This window comes from Erythrolamprus reginae, chromosome 2 (assembly GCF_031021105.1).
Source record: "Erythrolamprus reginae isolate rEryReg1 chromosome 2, rEryReg1.hap1, whole genome shotgun sequence".
In the NCBI taxonomy this organism is placed as follows: Eukaryota; Metazoa; Chordata; class Lepidosauria; order Squamata; family Dipsadidae; genus Erythrolamprus; species Erythrolamprus reginae.
Genome location: NC_091951.1, coordinates 336,473,746 through 336,497,438, shown reverse-complemented (window position 1 = coordinate 336,497,438; position 23,693 = coordinate 336,473,746). Strand labels below are relative to the sequence as shown.

The window sequence follows — 23,693 nt, the reverse complement described above, 5'->3', positions numbered from 1 at the left end:
TCCATTGATTCCTATGGGAAACATTGTTTCGTCTTACAAACTTTTCACCTTAAGAACCTCGTCCCGGAACCAATTAAGTTTGTAAGACAGGGTATCACTGTATTCTGTATTTGTCATACAGGCAAATATACACTGCTCAAAAAAATAAATGGAACACTTAAACAGCACAATATACGAACTTAATTCGTTCCGTCATCGCGTTCTTAAGTAGAAAAGTTTGTAAGAAGAAGCCATTTTTCCCATAGGAATCAATGTAAAAGCAAATAATGTGTGCGATTGGGGAAACCACAGGGAGGGTGGAGGCTCTGTTTCCTCCCAGGAGATTCCTAGAGAGGCCCCATGGAGGCTTCTCCTCACCTTTTCTGGCCCTGTTTCCTCCCAGGAGATTCCTAGAGAGGTCCCAAGGAGGCTTCTCCCTGCGTTTTCCAGTCCTGTTTCCTCCCAGGAGATTCCTAGAGAGACCCCACGGAAGCTTCTCCCTGCCTTTTCCAGCCCTGTTTCCTTCCAGGAGATTCCTAGAGAGGCCCCAAGGAGGCTTCTCCCCGCCTTTTCTGGTTACAATTTGGGAGGCTCCGGTTTGTAAGTGAAAAATAGTCCTCGAGAAAAGGCCCAAAAGATCTTGAACACCTAGGTAGCCTGTCGCATGGTGGTCCACCAATAACAGAAGGAACTCCGCTTAACTCATAGCAGATGGCTTCAGAGGTAGTTACACACAGTTGGCCCCTTCCAGGTCCTGTCAGCTAAACAATGCAGGTTGGCGGGGCCACGGGGGAGGGCCTTCTCTGTTGCTGCCCCGACTTTATGGAATCAACTCCCCCCCGAGGTCCGTATGGCCCCCACCCTGCTGGCTTTCTGTAAGGCCACGAAGACCTGGCTATGCCAGCGGACTTGGGGACCCTAAACCAACCACTAGCTTGTCCATGTGTCTGAACTGGTATGAATTATTAGTACGTATGCTGTTGAATTGTCATAAGTTTTAATTAGGATTTTAGAAATTAGGTTTTTTTCTTGACTTCTTTTTATTGTTGCTGTTATTTGTAATTTTATACTGTTGTAAGCCGCCCTGAGTCCTTCGGGATTGGGCGGCATGGAAGTCAAAGAATAATAATAATAATAATAATAATAATAATAATAATAATAATAATTATTATTATTATTATTATTATTATTATTATTATTATTATTATTATTAATTAGATTTGTATGCCGCCCCTCTCCGTAGACTCAGGGCGGCTCACAAATTAATTAATTAAATGCATACATACATACATACATACATACATACATACATACATACATTGCCATCAAGGCTAATAGCCACTGATTCCCATGCCTTCCATAAACTCATTCTCCTTGCCTGCACCCTTCTCTTGAAATTAGTGATGAATGGGTTCGTTTTTGAAACTTAGCATTTACAATAGCGCTTATATACTGCTGCATAGTGCCTTTCAGCTCTCTCTAAGCGGTTTACAGAGTCAGCATATGGTCCCTAACAATCTGGCTCCTCATTTTACTGACTTTGGAAGGAGAGAAGGCTGAGTCAGCCTTAAACTGGTCAGAGTCAAACTCCCTGCGATGGGGAGAATTAAGCCTGCAATGCCACATTCTAACCATCGCGCCACCACAACTCCTATTAACTTCTTGTTAATTTGTATTTGTATTTGTATTTATTAGATTTGTATGCCGCCCCTCTCCGAAGACTCGGGGCGGCTAACAACAATATAAAAAGACAATATAAACAAATCTAATATTAAAAATAATCTAAAACCCCCCAATTTAAATAACCACTCATACATACAAGCATACCATGTATAAATTCTATAAGCCTAGGGGGAAGGGAAATTTAAATTCCCCCATGCCTGACGACAGAGGTGGGTTTTAAGGAGCTTGCGAAAGGCAAGGAGGGTGGGGGCAACTCTGATATCTGGGGGGAGCTGGTTCCAGAGGGTCGGGGCTGCCACAGAGAAGGCTCTTCTCCTGGGTCCCGCCAAACAACATTGCTTAGTCGACGGGACCCGGAGAAGGCCAACTCTCTGGGACCTAACCGGTCGCTGGGATTCGTGTGGCAGAAGGCGGTCCCAGAGATATTCTGGTCCGATGCCACGAAGGGCTTTATAGGTCATAACCAACACTTTGAATTGTGACCGGAAATTGATCCGCAACCAATGCAGACTGTGGAGTGTTGGTGTAACATGGGCATACCTGGGGAAGCCCATGATTGCTCTCGCAGCTGCATTCTGCACGCTCTGAAGTTTCCGAACACTTTTCAAAGGTGTAGAGAGCATTACAGTAGTCGAACCTTGAGGTTCGACTACTGTAATGTTTCTTTAAACAGTGTGTGTGAAAGTTGTGGCTTTTCACCTCCTTCCCTGGGCAGTGGAAATTTTTTGTTCCCCGTAGCTTCCGCATACCGGGGGCTCAATGCCCTTGCAAAGCATCAGAAAGTTTTGCATGCTGTTGAGGAAGTGGTTATATGTGCCATGCGCTAAAGAAATGCTGCCGTTTTTGCAAGTTTCTGCAGTGATATGACAGTCAGGGGCAACTGAATCTCGTGTCTATGGGTTATGAAGATGTAATATGTAAATAGCGTAGTTGAAGGACTGAATTGCATCGGCTGGATCATCAGTATTGCAGATGTTCTGGTTAGTTTTAAGCTGATTTCTCTTTGCTTTTTCGTTTTATGGCTTCCATAGGAGGGAGGGAGGGAAATAAGGAGGGTGTGTAGTCCAGCCAGGTAGTACTTTGAACTGAAACTTTGAAAGGTGCTTACGAGTGCGTACATAGCACCTGCCTGCAGAATCTTAAATCAACTGTACCTTTGTCTAGAACCACTTAACAGCTGCAATGTTTGTTTATTTGAGCTATTAAGAGTTTCTTTCTTCAGAAGAGCTAGACACTTGACTGCCTCACAAGTGAATTTCATGAAAAGAACGCAAGAGTGCTTTGATTTAATGTGCTCTGATCAAAGGATTTTGGATGAGGTATTAATTTAAGCAAAGGCTTAGTTTCAAGGTTATGATAGAATAGAATAGAATAGAATAGAATAGAATCTTATTGGCCAAGTGTGATTGGACACACAAGGAATTTGTCTTTGGTGCATATGCTCTCAGCGTACATAAAAGAAAAAGATACATTTGTCAAGAATCATGTGGTACAGTACAACACTTAATGATTGTCATAGGGGTCAAATAAGCAATGAAGAAACAATTGATATTAAAAAATAATATTAGGATACAAGCAACAAGTTACAGTCATACAGTCCTAAGTGGGAGGAAAAGGATGATAGGAATGATGAGAAAAACTAGTAGAATAGAAGTGCAGATTTAGTAAAAAGTCTGACAGTGTTGAGCGAATTATTTGTTTAGTAGAGTGATGGCGTTCGGGAAAAAACTGTTCTTGTGTCTAGTTGTCTTTGTGTGCAGTGCTCTGTAGCTACGTTTTGAGGGTAGGAGTTGAAACAGTTTATGTCCAGGATGCGAGGGGTCAGTAAATATTTTCCCCGCCCTCTTTTTGACCCGTGCAGTATACAGGTCCTCAATGGAAGGCAGGTTGGCAGCAATTGTGTTTTCTGCAGTTCTGATCATCCTCTGAAGTCTGTGTCGGTCCTGTTGGGTTGCAGCACCAAACCAGACAGTTATAGAGGTGCAGATTACAGACTCAATGATTCCTCTGTAGAACTGTATGATTGGAGTTCCTTAAAGGCTATATGGTAAAAATAAGACTTTTTAAAAAGACCCCTTTACATGTCAGGAATAAGAAGGAAAAAATAATGTGAAGGTTGGCTCACCCCTTTATTTTAAATGTAAGTGTGTAATTGGAATTGACAGAAATGCATCTTACTGTATTTTTGTTGAATTATGAATTTATCATCATTTGCCTACTACTTAATTGCATTGCACATTCTGGGGTTTTTTGCCTCCATTTGTTAGCTGAGTGATTTTCATGAAAACCCTTTGGAGCTAACAGAAAGTTAATAAAAGCATTGTGTCAATCAGTATCTCTCAAAACTCCCTTTGAAAGTATTTCAGTGAAAGTCATTTGGAAGAGTGGGGGAAAACCCTTATTGCTCTTATTTCTGTTTACACTGTAACGGAGGGGATTAAAGGGGGGAAAAAGATTAAGGGCGTTTTAGTGTCCATGAAAAGCTCTTATTGTTTTGTACTGAACAAATGAAAACGATTGCAGGAAATTGAGTTTTCCCACAAGTATAAGTGTAATTTTTGAGAATCGTTTAACAGCTGGATTATGTTTGATTCTCAAAGGAAAAGTTCTGCAATTTTAAGATAATTTGTAGCACATAATGCTGTAATTAGATATGTTTAGCTTAGAGAGCAGCCTGAAGTTATCCATGTGTATTTTTACGCGTCTGTCAAAAAAGTCCAGATAGTGGACATGACTACATAAGCAAAGGCTCATCCTTTTTATACGTATGAGATACTTGTAAAACAAAACAAAACAAAACAAAGCAGGACTTTAATCACATGGTTGTGATTGCCAGGTTGTCTTGGTTAACTTCCCTATGAAGACATCCCGCCCTTTAAGTACACCCCAAAACCATTTAGAGTGGTAATTCGTTCCGTGACCAGGTTCTTAAGTAGAAAAATTTGTAAGAAGAAGCAATTTTTCCCCCAGGAATCAATGTAAAAGCAAATAATGTGTGCGATTGGGGAAACCACAGGGAGGGTGGAGGCCCTGTTTCCTCCCAGGAGATCCCTAGAGAGGCCCCACAGAGGCTTCTCCCAACCATTGCCTGCCCTGTTTCCTCCCAGGAGATTCCTAGAGAGGCACCACGGAGGCTTCTACCCACCTTTCCCGGCACTGTTTCCTCCCAGGAGATTCCTAGAGAGGCCCCACGGAGGCTTCTCCCTGCCTTTTCCTGCCCTGTTTCCTCCCAGGAGATTCCCAGAGAGGCCCCACTGAGGCTTCTCCCTGCCTTTACTGGTTACAGTTTCGGAGGCTCGGGTTTGTAAGTTGAAAATGGTTCTTGAGAAGAGGCAAAAAAATGTTGAACACCCGGTTCTTATCTAGAAAAGTAGGTAAGTAGATGTGTTCTTAGGTAGAGGTACCACTGTATACCTCTTCTGTCCTTCCTCAAGATGCTCTGGTTGGTTCACACAAGGGCAGACTCCCCTCATAGAATAAGTACAAATGGGGTGTCTTTTGTCACCTGTTTTCCTTTTTCTTTTCGTTGTGCTTAATTCTCCTTAGTACTGCTAAAGAACAGACAGAAGGAAGGTTATTTTTTTAAAAAATGGTAAACGTTTGCAATATTCTTTTCTTATTATTGCACGCAAGGTGTTTCACTCCTCTTTTTTGATCTTGAAGTTGTTAGCACCTTCGGGCAGCCCACCCCAGATACCTCCCAGCCTGCTCGTTGCTTGTGTAAACAATGAGTAACAGGAATTGCAATATCACTGGAGGGCGTTGGGTTGGGGCATGGAGTCCTTAAGCGAGACACCATGCATGCTCCCAGAAAAAGTTTTGTGTCTCCCCCTCCTCTCTTTCATAAAACTCTTTTCCAGGAAGGGCCTGGAGCTGTACCAAAAATAGTAAAAACCTTTTAAAAACTGCTTTCCTGGTTGTGCAAATTTGTTCCCAAGAAGCTGGGAAACTACCATCGGGGATTAACTCTTCGTCGTGCTGGCTAAAGTTTCAGAAGTTGGCGGCGCATGGTTTTCATTCCAGATTTTGCATTCAGAATCGGGATGCTTTCAGCTCAGGCCCTTATGCATTGTTTAGTTGTACTGTGGGTTGGGTTCTTCCAAGAATCTGTGAAGCTAATTGCTTGTACCAACGAAACACACAAGGAGGATTGTGTGTGTGTGTGGGCTAACAAAGCCCAGAGTTTGCCTGCTTTGGACATTTCTTTCTGCCTCTTTCAAAACAAGTTTGATTCCTGTGCAGGGAAAAAGAGAGCTGATAAAAATTGAACACTTCTGCAGAATCCTTTCTCTAGGCTTCTCTATCTGGGTTGCATAAAGATCGAATTAATAATTTATCTGGAATGAACACACACAGGGCTCTTGTCTAGTTGGTGTGTGAATGCATAGCAGCGTTGTGCTGGATATTTGAGAAACACTCCAATGGTCTGATATATTGTACATATTTACAAGGCCAAAGTAGTGCTATCCTAGCCTCCCTTAATTTTAAAAATTCAGCAAAAACATGTGATACATACATACATATATGTCACATGCTGAATTTGAAAATTAAGGGAGACTAGGATAGGTATATTTTGGCCTCATGAGCTAGCAATACCCTCACTGGGACTTGAACCTGCAACATTTGCCTTTTAAGGCAGAGAATTAACCTCTAGGCTACAGTATCTAATCCCTTCATCTCTGCACCAGGGAAGGGTTACACATTTTTGTATCAAATCACCCTGGTGTATTGAAGGAACATCATAGCTCCTTTTTTGCCTCTTGGCCCAACCCAGGACCATTTCCAAGACAGTTAATTTTTATTGATAGCCGACAATTCTTATCTTCAGCTCTGCACCAGGGAAGGTTTACATATTTTTATTTTGAGCTTATTTGCCTTCAACAAAAAAATCACATACATATACTGTACTGTATGTGTGTGTGTATACACACACACATTTTTCAGAATATAAGATGCACCCCTTTCCTTCCTAAAAGAAACTGAAAATTTGGGTGTCTTATACTCTGAATGTAGCTTTTTTTCAAAGCCTTTTTTTCAGCCCTAAAGAGGTGCTAACGATCTTCCCAGCTCTTACCTTGCAAGCTCTTTCATTGTTACTCTCTGCAAAGAATGTTTTCCAAACTTTGTCTTTGCAGGCTCTTTTTCATTGCTCTACTTGCTCCAAATGTTTCTTTCCAGCCCTGCAAGCTCTTCCATTGTTACTCTCTGCAAAGAATGTTTTCCAAACCTTGTCTTTGCAGGCTCTTTTTCATTGCTCTACTTGCTCCAAATGTTTCTTTCCAGCCCTGCAAGCTCTTCCATTGTTACTCTCTCTAAATAAGTTTTTTTTAAGCCCTAACCAGGGGATAAAATAATGTGCTCAAGCTGACCAGACTAAGGATGCTAGCCAGATAAATATCTGGTTAGCAGATTCCTCCACCACCACCCCATTTTCCTCCTAAAAACTAAGGTGCATCTTATACTCCATTGTGTCTTATACTCCAAAAAATATGGTATATACAGGTAGTTCTCAGCTTATAACCATTCATTTAGCAAAGTTATAACGCTGGGAAAAAAAGTGACATGATTGCATTTATAACTTCCGGGTCTACGGAAAGGGGCGGCATACAAATCTAATAGATAATAATAATAATAATAATAATAATAATAATAATAATAACAACAACAACAACAACAACAACAACTGCTGCAGCATCTGCATGATCACAAGATAAAAATTCAGGCGCTTTGCAAGCCTATGTTTAGGACAGTTGCAGAACCCTAGAGTCACGTGATCACCGTTTGCAGCTTTCCCACTGCGATTCTGACAAGCATATTCATTGGAGGAAGTTGGATTCACTTAACAAACACACAATTCACTTAACAACTGCACGTAACTACTGGGGCGAAACAGGTTGTAAAATCAGGCACGACCCGGTTAACCATAATCTTGCTTAGTAATGGAAATTCTGCTCCCATTTGTGGTGGGTAAGGGAGCTGGACTAGGAAGACCTCCTTTTCCAGGCCTACGGGTTCTGTATTACTCCAACTTTACGCGCGCTGCCTCAAAGTGTATAAAATCATGCATGGGATAGAAAAGGTGGATAGAGAAAATTTATTTTCTCTATGACACAATACTAGGACAATGGGGTACTCCCTAAAGCTCATAGGTAAGAAAGCGAGGACAAATCAAGGGAAATATTTCTTCACCCAGAGGGTCGTTGGTTTATGGAATTCACTGTCAGCCTGGATAGCTTCAAGGCAGAATGAGACAGATTCATGGATGCCAGGTGTATCAGTGGTTATTGAAACATATGTCCATGTTCTGCCTCTATGTTGGTGGAGGCAGGCAGGATTCCCTTGAGTACCATTTGTTGGGGGTCAAGGGAAAGGGAGGGTCTTGCCTTCTCTTTCTGCTCAAGATCCCCATGGACAATTGGTGGGCCACTGTGTGACGCTGAATGCTGGACTCGATGGGCTTTGGCCTGATTCAGCATGGCTCTTCTTATGTTCTTATGTTCTTGGTTGCCAGTCGGTCTCCAAACGCAATTCAAGGTGTCGGTTATCCCCTTTAAAGCCCTAAATTACTCAGGACCAGGCTATTTACAGGACCGCCTCCTCCCTCATACCTCGCTTCGGCCAGTAAGAGCCCACAGAGTCAGCGTTCTCCAGGTCCTGTCTGCCAAACAATGTCGATTGGCGGGACCTCAGGCACGCATTAATCGCTTTTCCATTGATTCCTATGGGAAACATTGTTTCGTCTTACAAACTTTTCACCTTAAGAACCTCGTCCCGGAACCAATGAAGTTTGTAAGACAAGGTATCACTGTACATTCTTTGACTACCTATATATAGAAAACTAAGCAAGTTTGGCAGTTTCCCCAGCTTCCTTTGTAAAAATCAAGTTATGTAACAAGTTGACACGGGTCAATGAGCTTTTCAGCAACGAACCTGTAATAAAACACCAGCAACAGTTTTCTTCTTTGTATCAGGAAAACCAAACCTGCTATTCATTTCCTTTGATTGGCATTCATCTTCTATAATATATAAAGTAATTATACAGTAAGAGAAAAGTGGGGCGGGAGGGGGGGGGTTGAGTGGGAAATAGCAATAGCATGGCCTATTGTTTGCACTGGGTTAGCTTCTAAATCTTTTGCCGGAGTCAGCCACGGAGAAATAATCTAAGTAAAGTGTTTCTTAGTGGAAGATCTAAATCCAGAAGCTTCCAGTGTTCAGCGCCGGGCGCGGAAGTTTCAGAGCGACTTTTCTCCGACCGCAAAACACACAGCACCGCCTAGCCTTATTTATACTCTCCCCCCCCCCCTCCAAAGGTAGCACCATAACTCTAGGACACGTGTCCGGTTTTCAAAGCCAGGATTTTCAAGGGCTGTTGTAAAGGTGGCACGCCCAGGTGGATGGAAGGGGGGGGGCGGTTTCTTGTTGCTCAACTCTCCACTTTAAAGTTGAAGTGGGAGGGGTGTTGACTAGCACAACGAGGAAGCAGTTCAGCCCTCAGTGCACAGCTCACTGGCGGCGAACGTGAACCTGTGCTTGGAGAAAAGGTAAGTGAATCCAGTTTAAGTGGAGGGGCTGCAGCAGAAGGTTCACCTGGATTACGGAACCAGGGGAGGTAGGAAAAACTATAGGAGAAACACTCTTGTTCTTAGCAACCTTGGATTACTATCAGCGGGGAAGCAAACTAAAGAGCTAACTTGGAATTTCCAGCTACATTTAGAATCTTATCCCTTTAAGATGGATTACTTAAGAAGACTGGTATTTACCTTAATTATGCCAACCTTGTCACGGCATGAAGCTATTTCTGGTGCTTTCGTTTCTAGCCAGATGCCATTAAGTGCGATAATTAATATTTCTGACTGTAGTTTCGAAATCTGGATAATATTGCAGGCACCAGGCTTTATAGTATAACAGTTCCAGGCTGGCTTGCAAATACCTCGAGTTGTTGCTATATAAATAAACAGCATAAAATGTCTTCGGATCTGAGCCACCTACCTTCGCTTGTAGATCCAGTATCTTCTGGATCCAGTATCTTCTGAGGATCTTTTTAAGGTAGAAACATAGAAGTCTGACGGCAGAAAAAGACCTCATGGTCCATCTAGTCTGCCCTTATACTATTTTCTGTATTTTATCTTAGGATGGATATATGTTTATCCCAGGCATGTTTAAATTCAGTTACTGAGGATTTATCAACCATGTCTGCTGGAAGTTTGTTCCAAGGATCTACTACTCTTTCAATAAAATAATATTTTCTCATGTTGCTTTTGCTGTTTCCCCAACTAACTTCAGATTGTGTCCCCTTGTTCTTGTGTTCACTTTCCTATTAAAAACACTTCCCTCCTGGACCTTGTTTAACCTTTTAACATATTTAAATGTTTCGATCATGTCCCCCCTTTTCCTTCTGTCCTCCAGATTATACAGATTGAGTTCATTAAGTCTTTCCTGATACGTTTTATGCTTAAGACCTTCCACCATTCTTGTAGCCCGTCTTTGGACCCGTTCAATTTTGTCAATATCTTTTTGTAGGTGAGGTCTCCAGAACTGAACACAGTATTCCACATGGGGTCTCACCAGCGCTCTATATAGCGGGATCATAATCTCCCTCTTCCTGCTTTTTGTACCTCTAGCTATAGCCTCTAGTTATACCTCTACCTCTACCTCTAGCCAAGCATCCTACTTGCTTTCCCTACCGCCTGACTGCACTGTTCACCAATTTTGAGACTGTCAGAAAGGTCAGTTTTAAAACTGGGATATGCAAACCTTTCTCAAGTGCTTATAGTGTAAATCAGCGGTTCGCAACCTGTGGGGGTCTTTGGGGGTTGAACGACTCTTTCACAGGGGTCGCCTAAGACCATCGGAAAACACAGTGATACCACATACAGTGATACCTCATCATACAAACTTTTCGAGATACAAACCCGGGGTTTAAGATTTTTTTGCCTCTTCTTACAAACTATTTTCACCTTACAAACCCACCGCCGCCACTGGGATGCCCCACCTCTGGACTTCCGTTGCCAGCGAAGCGCCTGTTTTTGCGCTGCTGGGATTTCCCTGAGGCTCCCCTCCATGGGAAACCCCACCTCCAGACTTCCGTTGCCAGCGAAGTGCTTGTTTTTGCTATCCTGGGATTCCCCTGCTGGGATTCCCCTGCAGCATTGCAAAAACACAGAAGTCCGGAGGTGGGGTTTCCCATGGAGGGGAGCCTCAGGGAAATCCCAGCAGTGCAAAAACGGGCGCTTTGGCTGGCAGAAGGGGTGAATTTTGGGCTTTCACGAATTAATTGCTTTTCCATTGATTCCTATGGGAAACATTGTTTCGTCTTACAAACTTTTCACCTTAAGAATCTCGTCCCGGAACCAATTAAGTTTTAAGACAAGGTATCACTGTATTTCTGATGGTCTTAGGAATCGAGACAGCGCTCCTCTATCCGTCTTCAAGCGGATCCACCCCCATGCAAATAGACTACTGCCAAAAAAAAAAAAAAGGTCTGTATCATGGGAACTTCTAACCAGTCGCTGGGATTCGTGGGGCAGAAAATACATAATGAAGGTTATAGAGGATATACTCATAGTAAAATATATCTAAGAAAGAATAGAAGAGAAGAGAAGATATAGGAATAAAACATATCCATGAAAGAATAGAAGAAGAGATATAGGAGTAGAAGAAAGGTACAGGAGATATAGGAGAGCAATAGGACAGGGGACGGAAGGAACTCTGGTGTACTTATGCACGCCCTTTACTGACCTCTTAGGAATCTGGAAAGGTCAATCGTGGATAATGTAAGGGTAAAGTGTTAGGGGTTTGGGGATGACACTATGGAGTCCGGTAATGAGTTCCACGCTTTGACAACTCGGTTACTGAAGTCGTATTTTTTACAGTCAAGTTTGGAGCGACTAATATTAAATTTAAATCTGTTGTGTGCACTTGTGTTGTTGTGGTTGAAGCTTAAGTAGTCACCGAGAGGCAGGACGTTTCAGCATATGATCTTGTAGGCAATACTTAGATCATGTTTAAGGCGTCTTAGTTCTAGGCTTTCTAGGCCCAGGATTGAAAGTCTAGTCTCGTAGGGTATTCTGTTTCGAGTGGATGAGTGAAGGGCTCTTCTGGTGAAGTATCTTTGGACATTTTCAAGGGTGTTAATGTCTGAGATGCGATATGGGTTTCAAACAGATGAGCTGTATTCGAGGATGGGTCTGGTGAAAGTTTTGTAAGCTCTGGTAAGTAGTGAGAGATTGCCAGAGGTATAAGTACAGAAAGCTTTGCAAAGAGTTTGCGTGCCATTTCATATTTAATTACTCTGAGCCCTTAACCTCCACCTTAATCCTGCCTGAATTTTGAATGGAGTTAGTCCCTGACCCGACCCATGAAGCCTGGTGAGGATGTAGAGTTAGCACATAGTGGGTGGTGCCTCAATGCAAATTGACATCTGCTTGCTCTAAATTGCAGCTGACCCCATGTTGCATTATGCAACAACTGAGGGATGTGTCTGTTTATTCAAGCATTTATAGAGTTCCAGCCATTCTTGGATCAGGCTGGTTTTCAGTCTACTTTTTAAAAGGGATTCGTGTTTGTCATTTTTGCTTCTGAAGATTAGGGACTGTAGTTGGTCTTTTGTATGCAGCTTTGGTCTTCTACGGGTAGAAGATCAGTAAAATAATGATGACAACAGCAATTGGATTTAGACTTATATTTATTTTTTATTTATTTATTGGATGTGTATGCCGCCCCTCTCAATGGACTCGGGGTGGCTCACAACATGTCAATAAAACAATATACAAATTACAATCGGATCCAATTAATATAGCTAATTAACTATAAACATTATAAAAAGTAAGTATCACAATCATTCATTCAGAACAACCAAATATATTAAACATTCAATGGCCAGAGGCCTGGGTCTAATAGCCCCAAGCCTGGTGGCATACATAAGTTTTTAAGTTCTTTTGAAAAATGAGGAGGGTTGGGGCAGTGCGGATCTCTGTGGGGAGCTGATTTCAGAGAGCTGGGCCCCCCACAGAGAAGGCTCTTCCCCTAGGCCCCGCCAGGCGACATTGTCTAGCTGACGGGACCTGGAGAAGGCCGACTCTGTGGGACCTAATCGGATGGGATTCATATACTGCTTTACAGCCCTCTCGAAGTGATTTACAAAGTCAGCCTATTGCCCCCAACGATCTGGGTCTTCATTTTACTGAGCTTGGAAGAGTGGAAGGCTGAGTCAACCTTGAACTGGTCAGGATCGAACTGCTGGCAGTCAGTAGAATTAGCCTGCAATACTGCATTCTAACCACTGCACCAGCAATGGATTGCTTCCAGTTTGGACCGGTTCTTAGAACCTGTAACATTGGCAGCAGGAAGCTCCGCCCACCCACCCGCGACGTTTCTGCGCACTTGGTAGCAAAATCATTTACAACCTACTACTGCACTGCACCACTACTACAATGAATAGTAGAGTCCTAATATGACATTTTCAAGAAAAAGCATATCTGTAAAGCACGTTTGTGAACCTAATACTTATGAGTGCATTTATTTACTCATTCATTCATTCATTCATTCATTCATTCATTCATTCATTCATTAGATTTCTATGCTGCCCTTCTCAAGGCAACTCATGGCGGCGTACAACATTGGCCTTTCCAGAGGGAAGTTAATTTTACTTGTTGAAGGTATAACACGTAGTAGTTGTCTCCCAAGGACAAGAAAAAGTTTAGCCTTCCCAATCCTCTTGTCATGTAGTTTGGAAGCTGGGACTTGCAGGCTGTGAGTCTGGCTGCTATAGGTTACTTTTGGTTTAGCTTCCTTTTCAAACGTGTAGAAAAGGACATCCAGCTAGGGAAGCTGGACTTATAGTATCACAGGTGTATTTGAACGAGAGCATTGCTTTTTCAAACTGACAAGCAAAGTCAGTGAGGGACGCTGGGGTCGCTTAATGATTGCAGTTATTTGGTTAACCACCATGGTCAAAAAGGTCATGAAACTCACTTAATCTCTCCTCCTTTCAGGGGTGGGTTCCTACTAGTGTGGTCCTGTGTGGGCGTTCCGGTAATTGATGATGCAATTTTGTCTTTTTAAAATTTTATTGATAGATTGGCATATTTACGAAGCGCTTGGGTGCAGTTATTCACTATTTTTCTTTTCTTTTCAATTGACACTCTTATAAATGAAGGTGTTTCCAATGGTGGTTGTTTTTCTTTGCAATGTACTACTAGTTCCAGTTTTATTGCTGTTGATATTGTACATATGATGTCAAAGTGGAGTAGGGCAGACGGCCTGCCAGTGCTAAGAGAGAGGTCCTTGAGTACATACGGTATTTCCTCTGGGCATTGCAGTATATTCTAGCTTAGAATAAATTACATTCTTGGTTCTTGGATCCACTAAGGCAGGGGTGTCAAACTCAATGCCAGGGTCTGGATGCGGCCTGCAGGGTGCTTAGATCTGGCCCACAAGGCCATCCTGGAAATAGAAAAGGACCGGCCCATGGTCCTTTTTTCACCCTTGAATTTCATTTTGTTAGATAGGGCCCAGTGTTCAAGTCTGTCAAGATCCTTCTGTATCTTGAGTCTATCTTCTGGAGAGTTGACTATTCCTGCCAATTTGGTATCATCTGCAAATTTGATGAGTTCCCCATCTACCCCTTTGTCCAAGTCATTGATGTTGAAGGGCCTGAAACAGAGCCTTGGGGTACTCCACTGCATACTTCCCTCCATATGGATGCAGTTCCATTGAGAGCTACACGTTGAGTGTGGTTGGTCAGCCAGTTTTGAATCCATCTGGTAATGTTGCTGTCTAACTCACATTTTTCTACTTTATCTAGTATTCGGTTATGGTCTACTTTATCAAATGCCTTACTGAAGTCCAAGTGAATTATATCGACAGCATTCCTCTGGTCCACTAATTTTGTCAATTTATTTATTTTATTTATTTATTTTATTCATTGGATTTGTATGCCATCCCTCTCCATGGACTCGGGGTGGCTTTTTCATTTGTCAAAGAATGCAATAAGATTAGTCTGGCATGATCTGTTTTAGGCAAACCCATGTTGGTTTGCTTCTAGGTGTTTGTTGATTTGTTGCTTGATTATCTTTTCCAGAATCTTCCCTGGTATTGAGGTCAGGCTGATAGGTTTGTAGTGTCCTGGATCTATTTTTTTTCTTTTTTTGAAGATGGGAACTGTATCAGCTCTTTTCCAATCCTCTGGCAGTTCCCTGGTGCTCCAGGATCTTTGGAAGATATAGTTCAGTGATTCTAAGATCTCGTCTGCCGGTTCTTTCAGAACCTTGTAGTGTAATCCATCCGGTCCTGGTGATTTGAACTCATCTAGGGTAGTGGAATGGTTCACTTACCATTTTCTTCCCTATTTTAACTTGTGTTTTTAATCTGTTTTTTTCTGGTGCTGTTTTTGATTGGTTGGACTGTTTTTCCCTTGTTAACATTGTTTGGGACTTGTTACAGCTGGGAATGAAAATAATTACCAGCCCTTAAAATAAAAGAGGTGTTGGGGACACCGTCTGTGCTGTATTATTGATCAGGAAGCCTAGGTCAGAACATAATGTACACCCAAAGTGACAATAAAGTTATTCTAAATCTAAGACACTGTATCAAATCGAGGTGACTATCATAAACAAGGGGCTAATAGAGTAATTAAAATGACTGCATAGGTTACTGGACTGTCATCACCACTTGAGCCAGTGTTTATACTTGTTATCATAAAACCACTGAAGGAAAAATAGATGAAGATAAAGGCAGCTGCTACTCGTAGGTATCATTAGTCTGTCGACAGTTTCATTTATGGCTCTTGCTGTTGTAAGAAAAGATGTGCATTTTTTTTTGGTGGCTTCCTGAGATTTGCTCAGGGCATTTTAGTGATTGATAGACAGCGTGGAAGAATAGAGAACATTTGCACTCTGTGCTGGTGGGAGAGATTCTCTTATTTTCTCTTATCTGCAACATTATTATGTTTTGATTCCACTGGAAGTTCACCTAATAAGCCACCCTGTGAATAAGCGCGTTGGTGCACAGCTATCTATCTCTCCTACAAAGTTGCTTCATTTTTTTGTTATTTTTTATTTATCAAGCAGGATTATTGCATTCAAACAAGCTAGTCTGGAAAGTCAACAAGGTTAGTGGTTGATTCCGACCTTACTTGTGGATATTGTAGCTTTAGATAACACAAAGTATTATGAAATTGCTCTTGCCTCTCTTTCCTTACCATAGTGGTGTTTTTTTTTACTCTTGATGATAAAAGAGGGCTGTGAAAATATTTACTGACCCCGTGCATCCTGGACATAAACTGTTTCAACTCCTACCCTCAAAACATTGCTACAGAGCACTGCACACAAAGACAACTAGACACAAGAACAGTTTTTCCCCAAACGCCATCACTCTGCAAAACAAATAATTCCCTCAACACTGTCAAACTTTTTACTAAGTCTGCACTTCTATTTCTACTAGTTTTTTCTCATCATTCCTATCACCCAGTTCCTCCCACTCAGGACTGTATGACTGTAATTTGTTGCTTGTATCCTAAGACTTTTATTAATATTGATTGTTTCTTCATTGCTTATTTGACCCCTATGATAATCACTAAGTGTTATACCTCATGATTCTTGACAAATCTATATTTTCTTTTATGTACACTGAGAGCATATGCACCAAGACAAATTCCTTGTGTGTCCAATCACTCTTGGCCAATAAAGAATTTTATTCTATTCTATTCTAAATGTACAGGAGAATTAGTTTGGAAGCAATGTGCGATACATTAGCTCTCAACCACAATTCAGCTCAAAATCTCTGTGCAGTTCACTGCAACCATCATAAATATGACGCAGGTAATAAGCCTCCGAATTTTGATCGTGTAAAACATGGGAATGCTACAAAGGGTGTGAAAAACAGCTATAAGCCACTTTTCCAATGCTGTTGTTAACTTCCAAGGGTCCTAAATGTATGGTTGTAAGTCACGAACAGTGCGGTGGTTCGGATCATGAGCAGGATCATTTTGTTAATGTTAATTCCAAGTTCCAGTTATAAGAATAAGAATAATAACTAATGGCAATCATGACCACTTATGATGTGTAACCAATTCAGATAGTCCTTGACTTTCAATCGTAAATGGAATCAAGCAATTAAAGTGGTACCTCTACTTACGAATTTAATTAGTTCCATGACTGGATTCTTAAGTAGAAAAGTTCGTAAGAAGCAGCAATTTTTCAGTTGCTGTAATGTAATGTAATGCAAATAATGTGTGCAATGTAAAAACAAATAATGTGTGCGATTGGGAAAACCACAGGGAGGTTGGATGCCCTGTTTCCTCCCAGGAGATTCCTAGAGAGGCCCCACGGAGGCTTCTCCCTGCCTTTTCCGGCCCTGTTCCTCCCAGGAGATTCCTAGAAAGGCCCCACGGAGGCTTCTCCCCACCTTTTCCTGCCCTGTTTCTTCCCAGGAGATTCCTAGAGAGGCCCCACGGAGGCTTCTCCCTGCCTTTTCTGGCCCTGTTTCCTCCCAGGAGATTCCTAGAGAGGCCCCATGGAGGCTTCTCCCCACCTTCTCCAGTTGCAGTTTTGGAGGCTCGGGTTCGTAAGTGGAAAATGGTTTGTGAGAAGAGGCAATGATTTTTGCTGATTTTTTGCTTCTGCGCATGTGCGAAAGCAAAAATATCAGCGGAAATCGCCGAAATCTCGGTCACATGAGCATCTTCACAAGAGATTTAACTTGCTGCGCATGCGCAGAAGCAAAATTTCACAAGGGGGCGCATCGGGGGCGCACAGCTTTGCACCCATTCCGGAAATCAGTACCGGAATGTAGCACGTTCCGGTAGCAGGCCATCACTGCTTTTAATCTATTGGTAGAAGCAAAATGTCACGCTGTCATGCATACCTTCACTGATTAAAACTAAGGGGAGTGGATTCAGGTTAGATATTAGGGGGATTTCCTGATGACAAGAGCTGCTCCCCAGAAATTTCTGGGTCCCCCTTCAGTACAGGTAGGTCTTCAAATGGAAATTAGCTAGGCAGGAAGTGCTGTGCTTTAGCAGTGATTAAGGGGCTGGCCCACACGCTCAACCTTCGAACTCGATGATTCTGTGATAAAAGAGCACATGGCAGTCATAAAATTAATGCTGCAGGATACGTTGTGAAGAGGGAGCAACTGATTGCTTTGTTAGCTGCTTCACTGACATCATTAAGCCCAGCAATAAATGTCACCTCTGTCTCTCTCGTCAGCATTGTCCATGAACTAGGGATCCAATTAAGCTAATTGCTGAGTTTATCAACTTTTTCGAGAGACAGTTTGATAGAATGATTAAGGAATGGGGCTGGAAACCCAGAGACTGTGAGTTCTTTAAAAAAAAAATCTTTATTAAGTTTCTACATATAAAAATAGAAAGAAAAGAAAAACAATTTAAACAAACAGAACAGAAGAAAAAAAGAAAGAAGGAAAAAAAACAAGATATACAGACAAATGAGCATATAAACTTAAACAGCATATAAAACGTATTCAGTTTCAGCGGCATTCTATATATGCACATAGATAGTTATTTGCTTACCTTCAGTTAATATTTTGTTTCACTACATACATATATTTATTTCTTATATAGAAGACATAATTTGTCAACCATATTGTTGACTATCACTACCAAGCGACCTAATATTATGTACAGTGGTCCCTCTACTTACGAACTTAATTTGTTCTGTGACCAGGTTCTTAAGTAGAAAAGTTTGTAAGAAGAAGCAATTTTTCCCATAGGAATCAATGTAAAAGCAAATAATGGGTACGATTGGGGAAACCACCGGGAGGGTGGAGGCCCTGTTTCCTCCCAGGAGATTCCTAGAGAGGCCCCATGGAGGCTTCTGCCTGCCTTTTCCGGCCCTGTTTCCTCCCAGGAGATTCCTAGAGAGGCCCCATGGAGGCCTCTCACCACCTTTTCTGGCCCTGTTTCCTCCCAGGAGATTCCTAGAGTGGCCCCACAGAGGCTTCTGCCCGCCTTTTCCAGCCCTGTTTCCTCCCAGGAGATTCCTAGAGAGGCCCCATGGAGGCTTCTCACCACCTTTTCTGGCCCTATTTCCTCCCAGGAGATTCCTAGAGGGCCCCCACAAAGGCTTCTCCTCACTAGTGCAGCTCACGGAGCATCAGTGTTATATGTGCATACCCAGCATATCCATGACATCTCTGGTGGCTGCATTCTGGACTATTTGCAGTCTCCGGACACTTTTCAAGGGTAGCCCCATGAAGAGCTGCTTGAAAAGTGCTGCTTCCTGTTGTGCTGCTTGAAAAAGGGTCCTCCCGCTCACTCCCAAGTTTATACTGATCTTTATTCCTTCACCCGAAACACAGCTGATCAGCTGTGGTTTGGGCTGATTCCAGCTACTGAGCATGCCCAGAAGCAAAACGGCACAATTGGTGGGGAAGGTTAAGTAGAACCCACCCCTGAAGCAAAGTCAATGGGAGAAGTCAGATTCGCTTAACGACCACTTCACAACTGCAGTGATTTGCTTAACAACAATGGCAAAAGAGATCGTAAAATGAGGTACAACTCACTTAACAATTGCCTCACTTTGCCACTGAAGAAATGTTGGTCCCTATTGTGATAAGTCAAGGAATCCTGTATGGGTTTTAATGCATGTAAATTAATCTTTTCTTCCTAATGTGCATGTGATAGTTTTTCTTAAGACTTGCGCCCCCTCTAATGTAAGCATAGATACATGATTGTGTATTAATTATTATTATTATTATTATTATTATTATTATTATTATTATTAATTTATTAGATTTGCAATGACTCTGGCACAAGCCAGTGAAAGTGGTCCCAGTGGTACTTGGCACGCTGGGCGCAGTGCCAAAGGATCTCAGCAGACATTTGAAAACCATTGGAATTGACAAAATCTCCATCTGTCAATTGCAAAAGGCCGCTTTACTGGGATTGGCAAACATAATTTGCCGCTACATCACGCAGTCCTAGGTGCTTGGAAAGCGCCTGAAATCCAGCATAGTGATCTCGTTTGCTGAGTTGTATTGACATAATAATAATTTATTAGATTTGTATGCCACCCCTCTCCGAAGACTCGGGGCGGTATTGTGGCAGTGCCAAATTTTTTTGAAAAAGTTGGAATTTGGCACGTAATTAGAGTTTGTTTTATATTCGTTAATCGGGTACTGACGGAATTCCTCCCTAATTCTTAAGTGACATCCAAGAGGAAGAAGTAATAGCTTATGGGCAAACCAAACCAACAACCACTCACAACAAAAACTCCTCATTCTCCGTACTGAAGGAGCGGGTCCAGCAGTCACATGGGTTGCTCATGTCCAATCCGGTGGAACTGAGCCTAGTGTTAAAAAAGCTTGCCGGATCCGCCCCTTCCCCAGAATTCGCTCAGTTCGCATATCCTGCGGTTGTATTGTGATAGCTCGTTCAACATTCTAACACCTTCCCTTCGATCCTTTCCTTCAAAAGTAGTAAGAATTGTTTTACCATTATTATTTACTTGCACGGATAGCGCCAGCCGTTTGAGGCTCGGCTTTTTTCCTTTGGAGAAGTTGCGGTTTCGTTTTTCCCCGGCGGTTTTGCCGTGTACGATTCCCGCTGCCGCTTGTGGATTCCTTTAATCCTTTGGCCTGGAGGTCTCGGTGCAAGTATTGATTTATTGATTCATTATTGTAATATGATTAAAGGGCTTTAATATACCTCCTGCGGAGTGAGACGCCTTTCTAGTCTCCTGGACTTAGTCGATCGCTTCCCCTTTAAAAATCCTATATCGGAGCGATTTTTAGGCGCGAAGGCCTTCGCGCCCATTTTTAAATTTAGGCCTCTCGTGTTGGCCTTCTGCCAGCCGCGTAGGCCTCAGTCCACCGCGTGGATCCCGGAGCGGGCCTTGGGACGCCCAGGCTTAATTCTCCACCGGCTAAGCCTCCAACCAGAGTGCCTTGGTTTACTTAATTAAAAAGTTTAGGGAGGCTGGGCCCCGCTGGATCTGGGGACACGAACTCTGGGTTTGCCCAGATTGCCCTCAAGTCTCAGCAGCTTCGAGGCCTCGAAGCAGGATCCATTCCTCTTGGGAAGTACTTGAAATTCTTCTCCTTAATTATTCAGTTATTGGCTCAGCCTTGTCTTCTGTTAATTGTCAGACTATGGCTACCTTTCCCAAGAGAGGCACAACTAAAGGTCCCAGAGAGGCCAGGCCTACAGGCGATGAAATTACTAGTATCCCCCAGGCCTCTTCCTCCTCTTCTCCAGGGGCCCGCCCCTCGACCAAGGTCACCAGGGCCGAGAAGAGAAGGGACCTAGCCCTACAAAGAATCCATGATAAATCAGCAAAACGTTTGAAAGTACAGGCCCAAGTACTCAGTAGTCAAGACCCCCCAGAGGCTTCTAGTCTACCTCCTTCTGGGGTCCCTGTGTTATCTCTGGATGAGCCTAACCTAGACAGACCCCAACCTAATCTATGGGGCATAGGTCCAGAGGAACCAGATATTATTGAAGATTCCCCCCAGCCAGGATCCTCCCAGGCCTTTAGGGATTCTTCTGCCATTCCTGCTGATATTTCTAGTTTACCTCCTGAGTTCCAATCTATTTTTTCTGTGTTGTCCAAGGCCATTGATGCCAAACTCTCTACCATCAATGAGCTTTCCTTACCTCCTCCTCCTCCTCGTCCCTCCCGCCCCTTGGGTTCCTCCCCAGCGGTTAGAGCTCCTATTCAGGAGGATTCAGATTCCTCTCAGGACGAATATGAGGATTTGGAGGATGATGAGGATCCCTTTCAAGGCCTCTCAGATGATGAGGAATCCCAAATAAAGGTTCCTTCTCCAATTACTATTTTTCCTTCTCAATTGTTCAAATCTCTCCTCCTCAAAGCTAGAATTTCTACGGGATTAGCGGCCCAGGAGAAACAAGCCTCCACTTCCACTGATCCCCCGGAGGAGAACTTAACTTACTTCACAGAGGAACAGGAGGATAACGAGGTAATTCCTATGCCTAAATTGTTTAAAGATGCCTTACTTAAACAGTGGGATTTCCCAGCCTCTGGCCTTAATCCCTCCACCAAGGATAGAAAATTGTACAAACTTTCCTCTTCCTATGAAGAGCTCCTCTCCTTTCCTAAACCGGATGAACCTGTCAAGATCCTTCACTCGGCAGCGGCTGTGCCAGGCGAAGCAGAGGAAGTCCTCCGCCCAGAGGACAAGCGGATTGAACAAATGCTCAAAAGAGGATTCACCGCAGATTCCTGGGCCATTAAAAGTTCTGCAGCAGCTTCCTTTTTCTCCAGAGCCATGCTTCTGTGGCTTCGCCAACTACAACAGCATATTCCTCCCGATGACTTGAGAGGTCAACAAGACTTCAACAAGGTCTTTGCAGCTGCCCAGTACGTGGCTGATGCCACCTTGCAATCTACTAGATTTTCTGCCAAGTCTATTGCAGCTTCTACAACGGCAAGAAGACTCCTATGGATTCGCCCTTGGCAAGCGGGAGTACGCCAGAAGTGGCAGTTATCCCAGGGTCCCTTAAAGCGCGACCTTCTTTTCGGTGATCTTCTGGATCCACTCCTCACGGAAACCACGGACAAGAAGAAAGTCTTGGGCCCAACCACCAAAAAGGCTACCAAAACGCAGTCCTTTCGTCGCCCAGGGCGCCAGCCAGATCAAGCGGCTTCCTATCAGAGATCCCCAGGTCAGTATTCCCCCCGCTTTCGTTCCCAAGGTAGGAACTCCAGGGGCAGAGGTTTTCGCTTCCAAAGGGGAGCGTCTTCTAACAGGGCTTCAAAAAAACCTAGATGGTAATTTTTCCTCAATTCCGATAGGGGGTCGTCTAGCCCATTTCGCCCCTAATTGGCGTCTCACCTCCAAGGACCCCTGGGTCATTGACACCGTTCAAACAGGCCTTCTGTTAGAATTTGTTTCTCCTCCCCCGAAACGTTTTATTTCCTGCCCTTCTCCCAGGTCCTCCTCAGATTGTAACCGTATGGAGGAGGCCATTTCTCATTTATTGTCAATCAGAGCCATTCAACCGGTCCCTTCCGGTCAGAAGGGCCTAGGATTTTACTCCATCCTATTTATGGTGCCAAAGTCCTCCGGAGGTTGGAGAGCTATTTTGGATTTAAAGAAGCTGAACCTATTCATCAAATATAGGAAGTTTAAGATGCACTCCTTATCTTCTATTTTGGCCGCCATCCACACGGGAGATTTCATGGTCTCTTTAGACCTCACTGAGGCCTACCTTCACATTCCTATAGCCAAGTGCCACAGAAATTTTTTACGTTTTTCCTTTCAAGGTAGGCATTTCCAGTATAGGGCAATGCCATTTGGCCTTTCCTCGGCCCCTCGGGTCTTTACAAAGCTCTTGGGGTCCCTGGCGGCCCATATCCGGGCGTCTCCCATCCACATTTTATGTTATCTTGATGATATTTTGATTCATGGGAACTCCCTAGAGAAAGTGAAATCAGACCTGTCTGTCACCATGTCAGTCCTTCAGGACCATGGATTTTCCATCAACTTTGATAAAAGTCATCTCCAACCTTCCACATCCATCTTACACCTGGGTTCCATTATTAATTCAGAATCCTCCCAGGTTTTTCTCTCTCCCGAGAGAAAATTCAGTATAGGGGAGTTAATTTCCAACATTTTATCCAAACCTTCAGTATCCATAGTAACTCTGTCTTCCCTTTTGGGGAAGATGGTGTCATGCATAGGCATCATTCCCTGGGCTCGCCTTCATGCTAGGGAACTTCAGTGGCTCCTATTACCCTTTCAGAGATCGGGGCACAGCAACTCAAATCATCGCATTGTCATTCCACCAAGTGTTCGCAGATCCTTCAAGTGGTGGAAGTCTCCGGCCATGGACAAAGGATCCCCGTTCAGGTGCCCGGATCAATTTGTCATCACCACAGATGCCAGTCTATCGGGATGGGGCGCCCACGCCCAGGGGATGATAGCCCAGGGCACGTGGTCCCCGGAGGAAGCTTCCAGGCCAATCAATTGGCTAGAATTAAGAGCCGTTTCCCTGGCTCTGAAACATTTCTCTCCTCGCATTCCCAACCGGCACGTTCTCATTCTCA

At 43.2% G+C, this 23,693-nt stretch overlaps 1 protein-coding gene across 5 annotated transcripts in view; it reads left to right on the top strand.

Moving 5' to 3' along the window:
* NEDD4L (NEDD4 like E3 ubiquitin protein ligase) overlaps nt 1–23,693 on the top strand; it is a 441,323-nt gene that overhangs the window by 132,315 nt on the left and 285,315 nt on the right. The window contains exon 1 of one of the 5 annotated variants that reach the window (XM_070743514.1): nt 9,146–9,203. The exons of the other annotated variants lie outside the window; for them this stretch is intronic. The gene's annotated coding sequence lies outside the window, so the exon portion shown is untranslated. Of the gene's footprint in view, nt 1–9,145; nt 9,204–23,693 lie in introns of those variants that run through there. 5 annotated transcript variants of the gene reach the window in all.